Source organism: Aquarana catesbeiana, linkage group LG11, assembly GCF_042186555.1.
Source record: "Aquarana catesbeiana isolate 2022-GZ linkage group LG11, ASM4218655v1, whole genome shotgun sequence".
In the NCBI taxonomy this organism is placed as follows: domain Eukaryota; kingdom Metazoa; phylum Chordata; class Amphibia; order Anura; family Ranidae; genus Aquarana; species Aquarana catesbeiana.
Window position 1 is genome coordinate 277,629,718 of NC_133334.1, and position 14,556 is coordinate 277,644,273.

At 48.4% G+C, this 14,556-nt stretch overlaps 1 protein-coding gene across 1 annotated transcript in view; it reads left to right on the forward strand.

Annotated features, from left to right (window-relative positions):
• Positions 1-11,346: 11,346 nt before the first annotated feature.
• CHST6 (carbohydrate sulfotransferase 6) overlaps positions 11,347-14,556 on the forward strand; it is a 34,800-nt gene continuing 31,590 nt past the window's right edge. Inside the window, exon 1 of the mRNA XM_073605901.1 lies at positions 11,347-11,551. The gene's annotated coding sequence lies outside the window, so the exon portion shown is untranslated. The remainder of the gene's footprint in view (positions 11,552-14,556) is intronic.

The window sequence follows — 14,556 nt, forward strand, 5'->3', positions numbered from 1 at the left end:
CCACTACGGATCCCCCCAGATCCTTCTCCACTACGGATCCCCCCAGATCCTTCTCCACTACGAATCCCCCCAGATCCTTCTCCACTACGGATCCCCCCAGACCCAGATCCTTCTCCACTACAGATCCCCCCAGATCCTTCTCCACTACGAATCCCCCCAGATCCTTCTCCACTACGGATCCCCTCAGACCCAGATCCTTCTCCACTAAGAATCCCCCCAGATCCTTCTCCACTATGAATCCCCCCAGATCCTTCTCCACTACGAATCACCCCAGATCCTTCTCCACTACGAATCCCCCAAGATCCTTCTCCACTACGAATCCCCCCAGATCCTTCTCCACTACGAATCCCCCCAGATCCTTCTCCACTAGGAATCCCCCCAGATCCTTCTTCACTACGGATCCCCCCAGATCCTTCTCCACTACGAATCACCCCAGATCCTTCTCCACTACGGATCCCCCCAGATCCTTCTCCACTACGGATCCCCCCAGATCCTTCTCCACTATAGATCCCCCCAGTTGTACTCCCTCTAGTATGTATGATGCATGCATATTCTTATAAATAGAAAATGACTATGCTGTGCTATCTCCTAACATTAGTTCCAACAAATACTTTTAAAGTGCCGACTTTACAATGATGAGAATAATAATAATAATAATAATAATAATAATAAAAAGTGATAAGCTAACAAAAGTTATAATATATTCCAAAACTGTATATAGAGTTTTTTGATTGCTGTGATGATAAATTCTGTGATAAGTGTCACATTCCACAGACAAAATACAAATAATAAGGAAACTAATAAAAGTTAACTATATGGTGCCACAAACGTGAATCATAAAGTGCGTGATGCATGCTTGTTTGTACAAGCTGCTGACACATATGAATCCCCCCAGATCCTTCTCCACTACAGATCCCCCCAGATCCTTCTCCACTACGGATCCCCCCCAGATCTTTCTCCACTACGAATCCCCCAGATCCTTCTCCACTACGAATCCCCCCAGATCCTTCTCCACTACGAATCCCCCCAGATCCTTCACCACTACAGATCCCCCCAGATCCTTCTCCACTACGGATCCCCCCAGATCCTTCTCCACTACGAATCCCCCCAGATCCTTCTCCACTACGAATCCCCCCAGATCTTTCATCACTATGGATCCCCCAGATCCTTCTCCACTACAGATCCCCCAGATCCTTCTCCACTACGGATCCCCCCAGACCCAGATCCTTCTCCACTACGGATGCCCCAGATCCTTCTCCACTACGGATCCCCCAGATCCTTCTCCACTACGGATCCCCCCAGATCCTTCTCCACTACGGATCCCCCAGATCCTTCTCCACTACGGATCCCCCCAGATCCTTCTCCACTACAGATCCCCCCAGATCCTTCTCCACTACAGATCCCCCCAGATCCTTCTCCACTACGGATCCCCCCAGACCTAGATCCTTCTCCACTATGGATCCCCCAGATCCTTCTCCACTACGGATCCCCCAGATCCTTCTCCACTACGAATCCCCCCAGATCCTTCACCACTACAGATCCCCCCAGATCCTTCTCCACTACGAATCCCCCCAGATCCTTCTCCACTACGAATCCCCCCAGATCCTTCTCCACTATGAATCCCCCCAGATCTTTCATCACTACGGATCCCCCCAGATCCTTCTCCACTACAGATCCCCCCAGATCCTTCTCTACTACGGATCCCCCCAGACCCAGATCCTTCTCCACTACGGATCCCCCCAGATCCTTCTCCACTACGGATCCCCCCAGATCCTTCTCCACTACGAATCCCCCCAGATCCTTCTCCACTACGGATCCCCTCAGACCCAGATCCTTCTCCACTACAGATCCCCCCAGATCCTTCTCCACTACGGATCCCCTCAGACCCAGATCTTTCTCCACTACGAATCCCCCCAGATCCTTCACCACTACGGATCCCCCCAGATCCTTCTCCACTACGAATCCCCCCAGATCCTTCTCCACTACGGATCCCCCCCAGTTGTACTCCCTCTAGTATGTATGATGCATGCATATTCTTATAAATAGAAAATGACTATGCTGTGCTATCTCCTAACATTAGTTCCAACAAATACTTTTAAAGTGCCGACTTTACAATGATGAGAATAATAATAATAATAATAATAAAAAGTGATAAGCTAACAAAAATTATAATATAATCCAAAACTGTATATAGAGTTTTTTGATTGCTGTGATGATAAATTCTGTGATAAGTGTCACATTCCACAGACAAAATAAAAATAATAAGGAAACTAATAAAAGTCAACTATATGGTGCCACAAACGTGAATCATAAAGTGCGTGTCTTCCTCAGACACGCGATGAGCCCTGTGTCGTCACATGTAGGGCAGGGGCCAGGACGGGGCCAGGACGGTGGAGGAGCTCGGATACATGCTTGTTTGTACAAGCTGCTGACACATACAAGTGTGGAAGTCATTTGGAGAGGAATCCTATACTTAATGCCTTTATAGTTTGGTGCGCTGGAAGCACCTAAAATGTCATCAGCGAGCAGTCTGGATCCACACAGCTAACTTAGAATCCTTGATGTGATTCACCTGCGTGTTTGACCGAACTTAATTGCGAGGTCACACGCTCTAAGGTGAGTGGCCATTGCCAGAGGAAGGGGGGAGCCCCTGAGCGTGGACACCGCACCACGTTATTTTCACGTTTTTATGAAGTCACCATTATACCTTTAATAAGGACTATATACTGATTATGTTGGACTGATCTGCGTTTGATAAGAAGGTCACTGTTATATGTACTATAGCACTTTATGATTCACGTTCATGGCACCATATATTAAACTTTTATTCCTTTGCTTATTTTTTTTGTTTTGTCTGTGGAATGTGACACTTAACACAGAATTTATCATCACAGCAATCAAAAAACTCTATACAGTAAAACCTTGGTTTGAGAGTAACTTGGGTTGAGAGCGTTTTGCAAGACAAGCAAAATTTTTTAATAAATGTTGACTTGATATATAAGTAGCGTCATGTCACAACTGAGTATAAAAGAGAAGAGAGGCGCCTCTAAGTGTAGCAATATGATTACATTTAATGAAGGTACAACATTTAGCAACATATTGCTACACTTAGAGGCTCCTCTCTTCTCTTTTATACTCTGGAGCTGCTGCTGGATTTTGCTTCTAATCCCCTTGTGGAGGCTTCCATTTGTGGATGGACATTTTATGGTTACACAACCTGGTCACATTGCTATAATCTTTTTATATGGACTATAAACTGAAGGACCTATGAATAAATGGTTGCGGAACAAATCATTTGAGTTTCCATTATTTCCTCTGGGGAAATTCGCTTTGATATACAAGTGCTTTGGAGTACAAGCATGTTTCCAGAACGAATTATGCTCGCACTCCAAGGTTTTACTGTATACAGTTTTGGAGTATATTATAATTTTTGTTAGTTTATCACGGTTTATTATTATTATTTTTCTCATCATTGTAAAGTCGGCACTTTAAAAGTATTTGTTGGAACTAATGTTAGGAGATAACGCAGCATAGTCATTTTCTATTTATATTGTGTTCACACGACTTTATGGGATGTGATCAGTGCTAGCAGCTGTCGATCATTATTACTCGTCTAGTATATTTTGTTTTTTTATATATTTTGTCACTTTTAAAATAGGTAGCTCGCAAGATCCCCATAGTTAGCCCCCCAAGTGCATAACTTTACATTTATCAACATTAAACCTCGTCTGCCACACAGTCACCCAATTAGACAGAGCATTGAGGTCGGCTTGTAAATTGGAGACATCCTGTAAGGACGTTATTCCACCGCATAGCTCGGTGTCATCTGCAAAGACTGAAATGGTACTTTTAATCCCGATATCATTTATAAAGACATTAAACAGTAAGGATCCCAGCACTGAATCTAGGGGTACACGACTGATAACCTTAGACCATTCAGTGTAAGCGTCATTACCCACTACTCTCTGAATTCTGTCTTTTAGACAGTTTTCTATCTACAAATTGATCTTTCCAAGCCTGTAGACTTTACCTTACACATGAGCCATGTGTGGGGAACTGTGTCAAACGCTTTTGCAAAATCCAGGTATACCACGTCCACAGCCACCCCTCTGTCCATGTATACCACATCCACAACCACCCCTCTGTCCACGTATACCACGTCCACAACCACCCCTCTGCCCAAGTATACCACGTCCACAGCCCCCCTCTGTCCAAGTATACCATGTCCACCGCCACCCCTCTGTCCAAGTATATCACGTCCACCACCACCTCTCTGTCCAAGTATACCACGTCCACCGCCCCCCCTCTGTCCAAGTATATCACGTCCACCGCCCAACCCTCTGTCCAAGTATACCACATTCACAGCTCCCCTCTCTCCAAGTATGCAAGTATATCACGTCCACAACCACCCCTCTGTCCAAGTATACCACGTCCACAGCCACCCCTCTGTCCAAGTATACCACGTCCACCGCCCCCCCTCTGTCCAAGTATACCACGTCCACTGCCCCCCCTGTCCAAGTATACCACGTCCACCGCCCCCCCCCCTCTGTCCATGTATACCACGTCCACAGCCACCCCTCTGTCCAAGTATATCACATCCACAGCCACCCCTCTGTCCAAGTATATCACGTCCACAGCCCCCCTCTGTCCAAGTATATCACATCCACCGCCACCCCTCTGTCCAAGGTTTTACTTACCTCCTCATAAAAAGAAATCAGGTTTGTTTGACAACTTCTTCTGTCTTTCATAAATCCATGCTGTCTGTTGCTTAAAATATTTTTTTCCCACAAGAACTCATCTATGTGGTCTTTTTATTAAACTCTCCAGTATCTTCCTGACTATAGAAGTTACACTAACAGGTCTATAGTTACTTGGTAAAGACTTTGATCCCTTTTTAAATATGGGCACCCCACTGGCCCTACGCCAATCCAGTGGTACCATTCCCATCATTAATAAGTCCCTAAATACTAGAAACAATGGTCTTGAAATGACAGAGCTTAATTCTTTTAGGATGCATGGGTGGAAGCCATCTAGTCCAGGTGCTTTATCCACCTCTATTTTGTCTAAATATTTCTGGACCAAATCACTTTTGAGCCATTGTGGATCATTTGGGGTTGTATCACTACCCCCCCCCCCCATTATGGACATGAGTTCCCCCATGCTCCTTTGTATACACAGAGCTGAAGAAAGTATTTTTAAAAAATGCCTTCTCTTTGTCCCCCAGTCACCCACTCTAGATTCTTTTGTAAAGGGCCTACATGCTCAGGCCTGATCTTTTTACTATTAATATATTTGAAGAATTTTTGGGGGTTTGTCCTATTATCTTTTGCAATCTGTCGTTTGTTTTGCATTCTTTATTTTCTTTTTACATATTCTATTATATTCTTTGTAACATTTAAATGATGATAGTGTTCCTTAATTGTTTTATTTTTTTAAAAGCTCTTTTTTTATTATTTATAGCCAGTTTGACTTTTGCCGTGAGCCACATAGGTTTTATTTTTAGCCTTTTAACCACTTCAATACCAGGCACTTAGACACCTTCCCGCCCAGACCAATTTTCAGCTTTCAGCGCTGTCGCAATTTGAATGACAATTGTGCAGTCATCAAACACTGTACCCAAACAAATTTTTTATCATTTTGTTCCCACAAATAGAGCTTTCTTTTGGTGGTATTTGATCACCTCTGCGGTTTTTATTTTTTGAGCAACAAATAAAAAAGGACCGAAAATTTTGAAAAAAAACAAGTTTTTCTTTGTTTCTATTAAAATTTTTTTGTAAATAAGTACGTTTTCTTCTTCAATGACGGGCACTGATATGGCTGCACTGACGGGCACTGACTGGCACTGATACGGCGGCACTGATGGGCACCGATGAGGTGGAACCAATGAGGTGGCACTGATGAGGTGGCACTGACGGGCACTGATGATGGGCACTGATAGGCGGCACTGATGGGCACTGATAGGCGGCACTGATGGGCACTGATAGGTGGCACTGGTAAGCGGCACTGATGGGCACTCATAGGTGGCACAGATGGGCACTTATAGGCGGCACTGATGGGCACTCATAGGTGGCATTGATGGGCACTCATAGGTGGCATTGATGGTTACTTATGGGTGGCACTGATAGTTGGCACAGATGGGCATGGATGGGCACTGATAGATGGGCACTGATGGGCACGGATGGGCACTGACAGGTGGCATGAATGGACACTGATGGGTGGCACTGACGGCACTGGTTGTTTGCAGTGATGCCCCTAAGGGTGGCATTGTTGGGCATCACTGCAACATAATGGTGCCAATCAGTGCCCATTTGTGGGCACTGATTGGCACTGACTGGGCACACTGGGCACATGTGGATGGCCATGGGGTACATACCTGGCCATCCACATGTTGCCCCTTCCCTGGTGGTCCTAGTGGCGATCCCTGGTGGTCCAGTGTGGTGATCTGAGGGGGGGCTGCGCTGATAAACAATCAGCACAGACCCCCCTGCCAGGAGAGCCGCCGATCGGCTCTCCTCTAATCGCGTCTGTCAGACGCGAGTGAGGAAGAGCCGATCAACGGCTCTTCCTATTGACAGCGTGATCAGCCGTGATTGGACACGGCTGATCACGTGGTAAAGAGCCTCCGCCGGAGGCTTTTTACCAAGATCAGTGTAGCGGTGTGTCAGACTGACACACCGCTCCACCGATCGCCGCGATGCGCGCCCCCGGGGGCGCGCTGCGGCATGTTATCCTGCTGGACGTCATATGACGTCCAGTCAGGATAACACAACCACTTCCCGGACGTCAATCCGCTATAGGGCGGGCGGGAAGTGGTTAAACTTATTGCCCATGGGAATATACTTTGCAATGAGTTTACATGCAGTCACTTTGAAGAATTCCCATTTCTGTTCTGTGTCTATCAATGCCAATATTCCCTCCCAGTCTAAGGAAAATTTGTTCTCTTAAAGTTAAGTGCTTTTATCTTACCTGGATGTGTTTGTTACTTACACCTAACATTAAATGAAATCATGTTATGGTCACTGCTACCCAGATGTTCTTTATATGAATATTAGTAATAAGCTCTGCATGGTTCGAGATTACCAGGTCCAGCAGAGCGTCATTCCTAGTCGGGGCCTCAATAAACTGGACCATAAAATTGTCTTGTAATAGGTTTATAAATTTTTGCCCTTTAACTGTCCCAGCAGTGCCATTACTTCAGTCAATTTCCGGGTAGCTAAAATCCCCCATTATTATCACTGTCCCAGCCCTTGCCATCTGTGCAAGGAGCTGAGTTTCCACCTCCTCACTGGGAGGTCTATAACAAACTCCAGTGACAACCTTTGTAGTACGCACACCCATGTACAGTTCCACCCATAATGCTTCAGACTCATCACACTCTCCATCTACTAGGTCCTCTTTCACACTCTCTTTGAGATCACTTCTCACATACAGACAGACACCACCACCCCTCCGTTTTGCCCTGTCTTTCAGAAAGAGAGCGTAGCCAGAAATATCAATAGCCCAGTCATGAGAAGAATGAAGCCAAGAATGAAGCCAATATTTAGCAAAACCAATTAGACCATAGAGCTTCCAACTCACCTATTTTACTTGGTGGACTTCTGGCATTGGTGAACAATCACTTTAATTCATTGTCACATTTTGCAAACGTATGTTGCATATTTTTAATTTTATTGCAAAAAGTACCATTTCCAATAGTTGTTTGTAACACAGGAACCTTCATATCATCTGCCATAGCCCTCCCCTCATCTTTCCCCATTCCACCCACCAATAGGGGTTGACCCCTGTCTGCCCCATTATAATATAATCCACCCTCCCCCCACAACCCTAGTTTAAATACTCCTCCAGCCTTCCCATAAACCTCTCCCCCAGCACAGTAGGCCCCCTTTCCATTTAGGTGCAAACCATCTTTAGCATATAGCTTGCACCCCAATGAAAAATCAGCCCAGTGCTCTAAAAACCCAAATCCCTCCTCCTTACACCAGGTCTTTAGCCATGCATTCAGCTCTCTACACAACCCCTGCCTTTCCTGTGCTGCACATGGCACAGGCAATATTTCAGAGGATATCACCTTGGAGGTCCTTCCCTTCAACTTGCAGCCTTATTCTTTAAATTGGTTCTTAAGGAGCCTCCACCTTCCATATATTTTGTCATTGGTTTCAACGTGGACCAAGACAGCTGGGTCATGACCAGCACCTCCCAATAATTTATTAACCCGGTCCACCACATGCCGAACCCTAGCACCAGGGAGACAGCAAACCATTTAGTTGAGGCGATCCTGGTGACAAATTATTCTATCAGTCTTTCTGATAATAGAATCCCCTATTACCACCAACTGGCTAGGACTAGCTGCACTCCCCTCACCACCCCTACTAGATGGGCTGCTCTCCCAGCTGTTAGGGGGAGCAGTGACATCTAGGACTGCCACCTCTGAGCTTGATACCCCTACATCTTCACCCAACTTGGCGAATCTGTTAGGGTGCTCAAAACCAGGGCTGGTCTTCCTTTTCTGTGAGCCCCTACCACTCCCTCAAACTGTATTAACCCATCTTCCTACCTGATAATCCTGACTTACCCCTCCACCCTCCCCATTAACCCCACTAGCCACCTGTTCAGTGAGCAGAGGACCCCTTTTAAGGTTGTCAGTTAAAGGTTGTCAGTTCTGCCCAGTGTTTTGCAAAGGAAAGACTTTAGTTGCCTATAGGGTGCGGTGGTGAGAAGGAAAGACCTTGGTGCCCATAGGGTGCAATGGTAAAAAAGAAAAACCTTGGTGCCCATGGGTTGCAGTGATGGAATGGAATACCCTATAGAAAGGAAAGATCTCTGTGCTTATAGGGTGCAGTGGTGGAAAGGAAAGAGCTTGGTGCCCAATGGTGAAATAGTGAAAAGGAAATACCTCAGTGCCCGTAGAATGCAGTGATGAAAAGGAAAGACCTTGGTGCCCATAGGGTGCAAAGGCAGAAAAGGAAGACCTTGGTGCCCATAGGGGGCAGTGGTGGAAAGGAAAGATCACAGTACTGATAGGCTGCAGTGGTGGAAAAGGAAAGAACTGGGATGTTCAAAGGGTGCAGTGATGGGAAGGAAAGATATCAGTGGCCATTGGGTGCAGTGCTGGAAGAGAAAGACCTTGATGCCCATAGGGTGCAGTGGTTGACAGGGAAGACCTTGGTACCCATAGGGGGCAGTGTTGCAAAGGAAAGACCACAGTGCCTATAGGGTGCATCGGTGGAAAGAAAAGACCACAGAAAGCAAAGACCTTGGTGCCCATAGGGTGCATTGGTGGAAAGAAAAGACCTTGGTGCCCAAGAGTGCATTGGTGGAAACTAAAGACCTTGGTTCCCATTGAGTGCATTAGTGGAAAGCAAAGACCTTGGTGCAGTGGTAGAAAGGAAAGACCTTGGTGGCCAAGGTTGCATTGGTGGAAGAGAAAAACATTGATGCCAATACGGAGCAGTGCTGGAAAGGGAAGACCTTGGTGCCTATACAATGCAATGGTGGGAAGGAAAGACCTTAGTGTGTCCATAGGATGCAGTAGTGGAAGAAAAGAAACATTATTGCTCATAGGGTGCAGTTGTGGAATTGGAAGACCTTGGTGCCCATAAAATGCAAAGTAAGACCTTGATGCCCATAGGGTGCAGTGTTGGAAAGGAAAGACCACAGTACCTATAGGGTGCAGTGGTAGAAAGGAAAGGCCTCCATGCCTATAAGGCAGTGTTCCTCAACTCCAGTCCTCAAGGCGCCCCAACAGGTCATGTTTTCAGGATTTCCCTCAGATGAAAGAGCTGTGGTAATTACTAAGGCAGTGAAACTGATCAAATCACATGTGCAAAATAATGGAGAGCCTGAAAACATGACCTGTTGGGGCGCCTTGAGGACTGGAGTTGAGAAACACTGCTATAAGGTACCAAGGTGGAACGGAAAGACCTCAGTTCCACTAGGATGCAATGGTGGAAACAGACCACAGTGCCTATAAGATGCAGTGGTAGAAAGGAAACACCTTTGTACCCATTGGGTGCAGTAGTGGAAAGGAAAGGCCTTGGTGCTCATAGGTTGCACTTGCAGTGGTGGAAAGGAAAGACCTTGGTACCTATAGAGTGCAGTGATGGAAAGGACAGATCTTGGTGCCATTTGAGAGCAGTGGTGGAAGAGAAAGACCTCGATGCCCATATGGTGCAGTGGTGGAAAGGGAGGACCTTGGTGCCCATTGGGTGCAGTTGTGAAAAGGAAAGACCACAGTGCCTATAGGGTGCAGTGGTGGAAAGGAAAGACTTCATTGTCCAATGATGCATTGGTGGAAAGGAAAGACCTCTGTGCTCTTAGGATGCATTGGTGGAAAGGAAAAACCTCAGTGCCTATAGGGTGTAGTGGTGGAAAGGAAAGACCTTGGTGCCCAAGGGTGAAGTCCTGAGTCTGCTGCTGGGCACCCCAATCTTGGATGTGAGGTCAGCAGCCTCAGACATGAGCCTCTCAATGGCTGCACTGAGAAGCACAGGATCTTGCAGAGGACTTCTGTACTCCTCTCTGTTGCCGACTACTGAGACAAGATGGGGCAGGAACAAGGGGGTTGCCACAGCTGCAAGAAAGGCGCGAGGGCCAGATCTGGCCAGCAGGTCTTGTGTTTGACACATGCGCTCTATAGTATTCCTATTTGCTCCTCCCCTGGCTGCTACATAAAAGGTATTGTAGGGAGGTAGGGGGCAATGGAGCTGGGCCAGCAAAGACAGTAATTGTGTAGAAATAAAAACCCTGGATGTGATATTAGCAACTACATTCTCATTTGCTCCTCCCCTGGCTGCTACATAAAAGGGTATATAGCAGTGGTCTCTCCAGGGGCCGGATGTGGCCCCTTGCTTACCTTTATGTGGCCCTCAGGGCACTATTCCTCCCACTGCCATCAACAACGGATCATAATTCCTGTCACTGAAAACCAACAATAAAGCAATGTTAGTCCCACTAATACCAATGATGGGGCACTATTCCTCCAACTGACCCCAATGATGGGGCACTATTCCTCCCACTGACACCAATGATGGGACACTATTCCTCCAACTGACCCCAATGATGGGGCACTATTCCTCCCACTGACCCCAATGATGGGGCACTATTCCTCCAACTGACCCCAATGATGGGGCACTATTCCTCCCAATGACCCCAATGATGGGGCACTATTCCTCCCAATGACCCCAATGATGGGGCACTATTCCTCCCAATGACCCCAATGATGGGGCACTGTTCCTCTCTGTGTATATAGAGGTGCCCCAGTATTACCTCTCTGTGTATTGTGTAATATGGAAGATGACTCTATAAATCCCTCTGTACTGCGCATTGTATACATCCCGTCCTCTGTAGTCCTCATCTCGGTGTCCTCCGGTGTGTGACGGTCGGTCGGTGGTCGGGCTGATCTCGCACTGTTGTTGGGTGGGATGTCCGGTGACTCGGCCCCCCTTCCACCGCCCGGGACCCCAGAGGGGGCGGCACTGAGCTCCGCCCACCGCCCGACACCCGGAGCCACGTCTGAATGAGACTCATTGTGAGCGGAGAGCGGAGAGGAGAGGTGAGAGCACCGGAGGAGGGGGAGGGGGGCATCATCCTTCACCCGGGAGATACCGACCACCGCCACCTACCTACCCAACATCAACCTGACACTACAGCACCCATCATACACCCAACACCCAGCCTGGCACTACAGCACCCATCATACACCCAACACCCAGCCTGGCACTACAGCACCCATCATACACCCAGCCTGGGCACTACAGCACCCATCATACACCCAACACCCAGCCTGGCACTACAGCACCCATCATACACCCAACACCCAGCCTGGCACTACAGCACCCATCATACACCCAACACCCAGCCTGGCACTACAGCACCCATCATACACCCAACACCCAGCCTGGCACTACAGCACCCATCATACACCCAGCCTGGGCACTACAGCACCCATCATACACCCAACACCCAGCCTGGCACTACAGCACCCATCATATACCCAACACCCAGCCTGGCACTACAGCACCCATCATACACCCAACACCCAGCCTGGCACTACAGCACCCACCATACACCCAGCCTGGGCACTACAGCACCCATCATACACCCAGCCTGGCACTACAGCAACCATCATACTCCCAGCCTGGGCACAGCACCCATCATGCACCCAGCACTCAGCCTGGCACTACAACACCCATCATACACCCAGCCTGGGCACAGCACCCATCATGCACCCAGCCTTGGACTACAGCACCCATCATACTCCCAGCCTGGGCACAGCACCCATCATGCACCCAGCACCCAGCCTGGTACTACAGCACCCATCATACACCCTGCAGACAAACTACACTGATCACACAGCCTGGACACAGCAGAGCACCCATCATACACACAGAGCATTACCCTACACCCAGCACCCACCATACACACAGCACTCAATCTACTCTGGTCACCCAGCATGGGTATGGCATCCAAAATACACTGGCTACCCAACATACACACAACACCCAAAATGAACCTAGCCTGGCACCCAGCACCCAGCCTACCCTACTATACTGAGCACCCAGCCTACCCTACTATACTGAGCACCCAGCCTACCCTACTATACTGAGCACCCAACCTACCCTACTATACTGAGCACCCAGCCTACCCTACTATACTGAGCACCCAACCTACCCTGCTATACTGAGCACCCAGCCTACCCTACTATACTGACCACCCAGCCTACCCTGCTATACTGAGCACCCAGCCTACCCTGCTATACTGAGCACCCAACCTACCCTGCTATACTGAGCACCCAGCTTACCCTACTATACTGAACACCCAGCCTACCCTACTATACTGAGCACCCAGTCTACCCTACTATACTGAACACCCAGCCTACCCTACTATACTGAGCACCCAACCTACCCTACTATACTGAGCACCCAACCTACCCTACTATACTGAGCACCCAGCTTACCCTACTATACTGAGCACCCAGCTTACCCTACTATACTGAGCACCCAGCCTACCCTGCTATACTGAGCACCCAGCCTACCCTGCTATACTGAGCACCCAACCTACCCTACTATACTGAGCACCCAACCTACCCTGCTATACTGAGCACCCAGCTTACCCTACTATACTGACCACCCAGCCTACCCTACTATACTGAGCACCCAGTCTACCCTACTATACTGAGCACCCAGCCTACCCTGCTATACTGAGCACCCAGCCTACCCTACTATACTGAGCACCCAGCCTACCCTACTATACTGAGCACCCAGCGTACCCTACTATACTGAGCACCCAGCTTACCCTGCTATACTGAGCACCCAGCCTACCCTACTATACTGAGCACCCAGCCTACCCTGCTATACAGAACACCCAGCCTACCCTACTATATTGAGCACCCAGCTTACCCTACTATACTGAGCACCCAGCCTACCCTACTATACTGAGCACCCAGCCTACCCTACTATACTGAGCACCCAGCTTACCCTACTATACTGAACACCCAGCCTACCCTACTATACTCAGCACCCAGCCTACCCTACTATACTGAGCACCCAGCCTACCCTACTATACTGAGCACCCAGCTTACCCTACTATACTGAGCACCCAGCCTACCCTGCTATACTGAGCACCCAGCCTACCCTACTATACTGAGCACCCAGCCTACCCTACTATACTGAGCACCCAGCTTACCCTACTATACTGAGCACCCAGCTTACCCTACTATACTGAACACCCAGCCTACCCTACTATACTAAGCACCCAGCCTACCCTACTATACTGAGCACCCAGCCTACCCTACTATACTGAGCACCCAGCGTATGTTTCCATACCAAGCACCCAGCCTACCCTACTATACTGAGCACCCAGCCTACCCTACTTTACTAAGCACCCAGCCTACCCTACTATACTGAGCACCCAGCCTACCCTACTATACTGAGCACCCAGCTTACCCTACTATACTGAGCACCCAGCCTACCCTACTATACTGAGCACCCAGCCTACCCTGCTATACTGAACACCCAGCTTACCCTACTATACTGAGCACCCAGCCTACCCTACTATACTGAGCACCCAGCTTACCCTACTATACTGAGCACCCAGCTTACCCTACTATACTGAGCACCCAGCCTACCCTACTATACTAAGCACCCAGCTTACCCTACTATACTGAGCACCCAGCCTACCCTACTATACTGAGCACCCAGCTTACCCTACTATACTGAGCACCCAGCCTACCCTGCTATACTGAGCACCCAGCTTACCCTACTATACTGAGCACCCAGCTTACCCTACTATACTGAGCACCCAGCCTACCCTGCTATACTGAACACCCAGCCTACCCTACTATACTAAGCACCCAGCCTACCCTACTATACTGAGCACCCAGCCTACCCTACTATACTGAGCACCCAGCCTACCCTACTATACTGAGCACCCAGCCTACCCTACTATACGGAGCACCCAGCCTACCCTGCTATACTGAACACCCAGCCTACCCTACTATACTAAGCACCCAGCCTACCCTACTATACTGAGCACCCAGCCTACCCTACTATACTGAGC